The sequence below is a fragment of the Canis lupus genome, chromosome 9, assembly GCF_003254725.2.
Source record: "Canis lupus dingo isolate Sandy chromosome 9, ASM325472v2, whole genome shotgun sequence".
In the NCBI taxonomy this organism is placed as follows: Eukaryota; Metazoa; Chordata; class Mammalia; order Carnivora; family Canidae; genus Canis; species Canis lupus.
The window spans coordinates 44,512,144-44,519,631 of NC_064251.1; the positions used below are offsets into that span (position 1 = coordinate 44,512,144).

The 7,488-nt window shown below is 52.2% G+C and overlaps 1 protein-coding gene across 24 annotated transcripts in view; it reads right to left on the minus strand.

Moving 5' to 3' along the window:
* Positions 1–7,217, minus strand: part of MYO18A (myosin XVIIIA) — a 98,792-nt gene extending 91,575 nt beyond the window's left edge. For 13 of the 24 annotated variants that reach the window (XM_049114828.1, XM_049114829.1, XM_049114827.1 and 10 more), the window contains exon 1: positions 7,070–7,216. The gene's annotated coding sequence lies outside the window, so the exon portion shown is untranslated. Of the gene's footprint in view, positions 1–7,069 lie in introns of all 24 variants that reach the window. The other 11 variants (XM_049114812.1, XM_049114811.1, XM_049114816.1 and 8 more) reach the window with 3 other exon arrangements.
* Between the last annotated feature and the right edge of the window lie 271 nt (positions 7,218–7,488).

The following is a 7,488-nucleotide window of genomic DNA, read 5'->3' on the forward strand; positions in this document are numbered from 1 at the left end:
GAAGCAGGCTCCATGCAGGGAGCCCGACTTGGGACTCGATCCAGGGTCTCCAGGATCACGCCCGTGGCTGCAGGTGGCGCTAAACCGCTGCACCACCGGGGCTGTCCAAGACTTATAATTTTTTTAAAAGATTTTATTTATTTATTCATGACAGAGAGAGAGAGAGAGAGAGGCAGAGACACAGGCAGAGGGAGAAGCAGGCTCCATGCAGGAAGCCTGACATGGGACTTGATCCCAGGTCTCCAGAACCACACCCCGGGGTTAAGGGAGCACTAAAACACTGGGCCATCGGGGCTGCCCTAGACTTATAATTTTTTTACTTTATGATATGCATATGTGAAAGCGATTTGCATTCAGTAAAAATCACACTTCATATTTTGACTTTGGATCTTTTCCTGACCTAGTGATATGCAGTAGGAGACTCTCATGATGCTGAGCAGTGACAGCAAGACGCAGCTCCCAGTCAGCCACACATTCACAAGGATAAACAACTGATACTTACAGTCATTCTGTACCCATGCTGTACCATTCTTTCACTTTCAGAACAGTGTGCAATCAATTACATGAGATATTCAACATTTGACCATAAAATAGGCTTTGTGCTAGATGATTTTGCCAACCGTAGGCTCATATTAGTTTTCTGAGCTCATATTAGTTTTCTGAACACGTTCTGAGCCATTGGCGAGGCTAGCCTATGATGTTTGGTAGGTCAGGTGTATAAAGTGTATTTTCGACCTACGATATTTTCAAGTTACGATGGGTTTATCAGGAAGGAGGCAAACTCACGGTAAGTCAAGGAAGACGTATATAGACAAAGCTAACCTATGGTGGAAAAAACCCAGAATAGTGATTACTTCTGGAAGGTGGGGATGGGAGTAGGGACAGGAATTGCCTGAAAAAGGGCATGAGGGAACTTTCTGGAGTGATGTTCATGTTACATTATCTTGATAGGGATTTGGGGTGACAGGTGTTTACATTTGTTAACAGTTATCAAATAGTGCACATGAGATTTGTGTATTTCATTATGTGAAATATTCACTCAAAAGAAAAAAGAACTCTAAACAAATACTCAAGTCTAGTTAATAATATGTGTACTACAGTATTTGGGGCAAGATACGCTGATGTCTGGGTGGTTCAGTTGGTTAAGAGTCCAACTCCTGATTTTGGCTCAGGTCATGATCTCGGGTTCATGAGATAGAGCCTCGTGTCCACACCAAGTATGAAGCCTACTTGATATTCTCTCTCTCCCTCTGCCTCTCCCCTCCTCTCAAACATAATTAATTAATTAATTAATTAATTAATTAATTTAAGATAAGTGAAACTAATGGAAGAGCTTAGGCTTTAGATGTCAGGTAGAAAACTTAGGACCATACCCAAGGTAATAACTATGCAATCTTGGGAAAGCCACTTCATGCCTCTGTGCCTCTGTTTTCCCATTGGTAAAATGGGGATAATAGCACCTAACACATATGGCATGGGGACTAAATGAAATTGGTATATAAGCCCAGAGTAGGTGTAGCCCAGACACCTAGCCCAGAGTAGGCCCTCAAAAACGGTAGCCAATCAGAGGCACATTCTTATCATCGAAATGGGATGGGAGACAGCATAATAAGGTTTACAGTGTGTACCTCAGCCCAAGTGTGACTAAAATAAATACAAACATAAAATCTTAACGCTGGACAAAACCTTTGTATATGGAAAGTAAAGCCCAAAGAAGTGAAGGCAATCCTGTGAGCACATGGCCAGGACAGATCACACTGGCTCAAGTCCAGAGGCCCCATGTAGCTACTGCCAAGACTAAGCACAGGCAATTCATAGCTGCAGAAATATGAATGGCTAACAAACACGAATAGGTATTCAGCCACAGACATATGGAAGAAAACAGAGGTATACTGTTGTTCACCTAGCAGTTTAGTAAAAACCACCATTATTAATAACATCAATCAAATAGAAGAAGATAGGAAGCAAGATATCTCATATGTGTTGCTGAGAGTATAAATTAGTGTAAGGAGGGAAAGTCGGTGGTATCTATGAAAATATTTAAATGTACATATTCTTAGACTGGGCAGTTCCACATACAGGACCTCTACTGATATGTTCACACAATAAACATGGCTAATCTTTGCATCACTGTTTGTGATTGCAAAATTCTATCAATATAAAGGTCTGTCACCAGGGGAATAGCTAAATTATAGAACTGGGCAGTTATCAAAAAGAATGGAGATTTGTATATACTGACTTGGAAAGAATCAATACTATATTGTTAAGCAAAAAATATCAAGTTGCCAGATAATATATAATTCTTATAATTATATATTTTTAAAACTGTTTATGTGTACATATGTAGCCATGCACATTATGTATGCACAATATTTGCATAATGTATAGAAAGATGTATGCTCTGGGGAAGAGACAGGGATTTTAGAAGAATCAAAATAGATTTGTGTTTCATCTATATTGTTCTAATTTTTTACAATGAGACTATTTAGCTGGTGGAGGGGTGTGTGTGTGTGCGTGTGTGTGTTTATCTAGGCATAGGGGCTTTAGATAGTGGGGTTATGTATAATATTTCTCCTACTCTTCTATATGCTCTTTATTTTCTACAGAAAAAAATGTCAATATTTATATTAAATTATATCTATGTAACATAATGTTATATGTAAACATATAGTATATAGATATATAATATATAAATATACCATATCACATGCTATATATGAATATATATAAAATATATATAACAAGCTTTTAAAGCTCCATTACAAAATTTTATCTGTAGTTTTCTCCGTGGAGTTGGGGCAAACAGGAGTAATAAGACTTTAGCTTTTTACCTAATAGACTTCCTGGGGATTAAAGCTTTTCTCAGAATATGCTACTTTTGTGATTTTAAATATTAAAAAGAAAGAAAAAGAAAGACTTGACAATCCATTTGGCATTAAGGCTGTAAACCAAGTGTGCAATGGTAAGTTCAAGGCTTGCCATCTCATGCCTCGGAAAAGTTTCAGTGACTTGGGGGACTTGGTTAAAATAGATCTTACTAGTGTCTTGTGTCTTTAAGTGGGGACAGATTTAAATGGGTCACCCTGCAGCTGGCAAAGCAGAAACCCCAGGAAATGGAAACTATAACATTAGACTCCCAAGACAAGCGCCCAGACTTGCCTGCTGTGGGTGGATACTTAAAAGGGTCAGTCTCCCCCCACCCCACTCCCAGACCTCACTCATAAATAAATACAAAGGAAATACTTTCCCAAGAGAGCCGGCCTCTCTCCCTTGGCCTCTGACCTCCCTAAGCGGCCGTTTCCTACAGCCCAGGGGCCTTTGTCCCGTGCAGCCTGCACCGGGGACTGCAAGAGCGACCCGGAGGGGCACGCCTGGCACCTGGCCCAGCCGGCGGAGTGGCGCAAGGTGACGCTGGTCGCCCCCGAGCCTCTCCCTGGCCGGTCCTGCTAAGAGCTCCGCAGTATCCCGTGACTCACTGCCAGGTCACACGGAGCTTATCTGGCTCCAGGTGCGCTCCCTCCGCTCCCTCCGACTGCACGCTTCTCACATGACATCAGCCCGCCGGCTCCCGCTCCCTCGGAACCGGCCCCGAGCACTTGCAGGCGCGGCCGCAGCCCCGAGGCACCTCCCGCCGCAATACTGTCTCCCCAGGAACGCAGCGATCCCGCAGGCCCCGGGAGGCCCCGGGGGGAACGACAGCGGCAGAGGGGCCAACAGCGCGGCCCGGTCCCCGGCCGGTCCCCGGCCGGTCTCCGCTGCTCTTCCAGGTGCACCTCCGCGGCTCCCAGGCGGGGTTTGCCACAGCCGCTGTCCGCTAAACTCAGCTAACACTACCCGCCCCTCCCCTTCTGTGTGACCTTGAGCAAGTCCTGTCCCCTCTCTAGGCCTCAGCTATTCCAACTATAAAACCTCCGTGGGCCTGAGAGTTCAGATTTGGCCCCAAGCCCTCGCCTTTGCTGGAGAGGTATTCTGCTCAACTATAAATTGCTAGTTCTAATCCTGCTCTGCCTCTGACTCATTGTGCGACCTTGAGCCCATCATCTAACATCTCTGAATATCAGAGAATAATAAAAAATAATCCCTTGTAAGTGAGGGTAAAGTACCTGGCGGAGAAAAAGGGCCCTGGGTCCTGTAAAATCCTCAGTCCACAGTTTAAACTGCTGCCTGACCATAAGCTCTTTGAACCATCAAGGGAATATGGATAATTTACAAGCCACACAGTTCCCATCTCAAGGAAAGTCGAGGTGGGGGGAGGAGTGGAGGCTTTCCAGTTCTCTGCCCTGCCCCTCCCAATCTATCTCCAGACCCCACTCTTTAATTCAGGCTACAAAGGGTAATGGGGGGGTTAGGCACAATGAGTACATCTTAAGGCACCCCAGGAGCCAGACCCAAAGGAGAACTTCAAAGCTCCATCAAGCCCCAGCCTCCATCCTGGGGGAACCTGTTAATCACAGCATAGGGTGGGCTGGGCCTTTAAACTGAGCCCTGAGCCTTTAAACTACACCAGGCCAGAGCCCCCCAGCTTTACCCACCACACTCAGGAGTGGCCTGGGACAAGGCCTGGGGCCCAGAGCCACCAACAGGACCCAGCTCACATGGATGATCTAGTTCCAGTCTGTGGCATCCACTTCAGGTCAGGAGTGTCCGGCTGGAGACAGACCTCTGGTTTGAAGGAACAAGAACAGCTCTGCTGCTCTGGAGACCTGTGACACACCAAGTGTGGATCAAGGTTTCCTGAGTTCCAGCAACTCCCTGCTCCACCCGAGTAGGGTGGATTCTCCCTTTCACATTAGCCCCAGTTGGGCCCCACCCAGTCCACTTTCAAGCACCTGCCTCTGGGGGACCCTGGAGACTTCTGCCCAATTTCTGAAGACACATGCACCCCTTGATGAGCACCCCCAAGCTAGGCCAGTGAAGGAGGCTCTAGGCAACAAACTGGCTGCCCAGACTGCCAGGAGTGCAGCTGAGGGACCAGGCAGGAGTTAGGAAGGGCACAATTCATGTGAGGGCTTCCAAGGAGAGCCTGGGGCACCCGAGGAAGCCCTCAGGCACACACCCTGGCACCTGAGCCAGGCCTAGAGCATAAACAAACTAGATACTCAGAGCTGCCAGGCACCAGGTCATCAACGGTTCAAAGTTCAAAGCTTTCAAAGGAAGTGACCACCAGCATTCCATCCCTCCCACACACCCCCTCCACCCCCACCTGCGACCCTTCTCACTGCCTGAACCCTCCAACACAATAGCTTCCCTCGTCATCTTCCTGGAATTGAGGCCCCAACCCCAATATCCCCGACCCCAAATGGACAAGTACATCTCCACCCGAGGCTGTATATAATTAGTCATGTCCAGCAACCAGGAGGATGTTTCCTGGAAAGTCCTCATCACAAAAGGACAGAGGGGAAGCCGAGGAGATGGCAGGCGGTTGGCAAAGAGCCAGTGAGGTCTGTCAGGAAGCCAGAGACCTCAGGAGAGCAACTTTCAATATCCCCAAATAGAAAGTAGCTTCTGAACCAAAAGGGTGGGGAAAGCTAGACAAGGCCTGGCCCGTTGCCATAACAACAGGAAACCAACCTGCCCAAGAAAAGGGCTCCAGATCTCATAAGCACATGGAAAGGCAGCCAGACCCTCTGGATTCAATGTCTCACTAAGGTGATCTTGCCCTGAACTGTCTGGTTGACCTTCCCTCCCTTCCAGCATGGACCCACTGCACACATACTTCTGGCAGGTCACTCTCCTTGGGTGGATTAACAAGGCCTCCTCAGCAACAGACATGCCAGGTACTTCAAATGAGCCCACACAAACCAGCCTGGATCATGGGCCAGGTAAAGGAAGGAGGGAATCCGATTCCATAATTTTGGGGGGTCCATCTGAGGGCAGGAGGGCTCTAGGTAGGAGAGCTCCTCCCAGGAAGCATGGTCCCAGGCCTCCCTACACAGACACAAACAGGGAGGACACTGCCAAACACATGCCCATTGGCCAAGTGACCAGGCAAAAGGAGTACCACTTAAAAAGCAGACCAACTGCCTTCCCCCACCCCCACCCCCACAGTTCATTCTGGCTGGCAGCCTTTCTAACTAATCAGCAGGACACATGTGCCTCGAAAAAGGGTGACATCCCCATCCCCCTCCCTGCCCCCAACAAAGCCCCAATGTGTTGTATGTCCCTGCAGGCCTTATCTCAGCCAGGAACATGACCCACTCCTCACCATGCTTGGTACCAAGCAGCACCCTGCCGCCCTTCCCCAACACGGGGGTGGGGAGCAGCTAACCTTACCACCTCCCCTTCCCATTGGCGAAACAACTGGCATGACAGGTTAGCAGGGCGGGGCGTCAGGGCAGTCTCTCCCAGAGGCCTGGGGCAGCCAGTCCGACCTTCCCACACACACCCCACCCCTTTGCAGGGAAAGGTGAGGTGAGCAGCCAGTCTCGGGGGACAGCCAGCACTCCCTAATCCTCCAAGCCCCGTTCACTCACCCCCATCTTCGTCCCCGGGAAGAGGGTCTGGGGAAGCGGGGTCTCCATTGTTTTGCCAGCTGTCTAGCAGCTGCTCTTTTGAGAGGAGCCCGCTGTCGGCCTGGCAGTGAAAGGGTGAAGGCCGCTGGGAGGGATAAAGGGCTCGGTGGAGGTGCTCGCCTTCCCCGCTGCTTTGCTCGGAGCCTCGCTCGCCGGCTCGCTCGGTCTGGGGGGGCCTGGGCCTGGCTCCGAGAAGCCCCCCTATCCCGGAGGCTGCAGCCTCTAGCCCGCAGCTCGGGGCCACCTGGGCGCCCCCCAGCCCTCAATCCCCCCAAACTGAGGGCCACCCTGCCCTGCCTCCGCGCGTCCCCGAGCTGGCAGCAGGGGCCAGAGCTCCCCTCCCCGCCCCTCCCGGCCGGCCCCCATGCCCCCGCGCCCAGCTCCGCGGCGCGGCCGGGGACGGAGCCGGGAGTCCGGGCCGCCGCTTCCAGGGGACAGTGGGGGAGGAGGAGCCGGCGGGCCCCGCCGCCCGCGCGCCCGCCCGGCCCGAGCCCGCCCCGCCGCCCCACCGGGCCCGCGCCGCCCCCGAGCGGCCGCCCCAGGCGCCCCGCGCTCACCGGCCGCCGGAGCCCGCCCGGCAGGCAGCAGAAGCGGAGACGCGGCATCCAGCGGCCCCGGCCCGGTCCGGGCTGGAGCGCAGCGCGGCGCAGCGCAGCGCCGCCCCCCGCAGCCGCGCGAGCCGAGCCGAAAGGGAGCTCCCTGCTGGCGGCTCCGGGGATAAACGCCCGGCCTTCCTGGCAGCGCCCGGGCGCGCCTCCAGGACGGGCCATGTGGGCCCGGGCGCTGATCCGGAGCCCTCTTTCCGCGTCCGAGGCCCCGCCTGGAGCTCCGGGTGCCCTGGGCGCCGGAGGCCGCTGGGCGCGCCCGGGGCAGGCACCGCGCCCGCATGTGCAGAGCAGGTTCCCTCCAAGGCCGGCCCCGGCCCCGGCCCCGGCACGGGTGGGGCGGGGGGCAGTGCTGTCCGGAGGAAGCATTT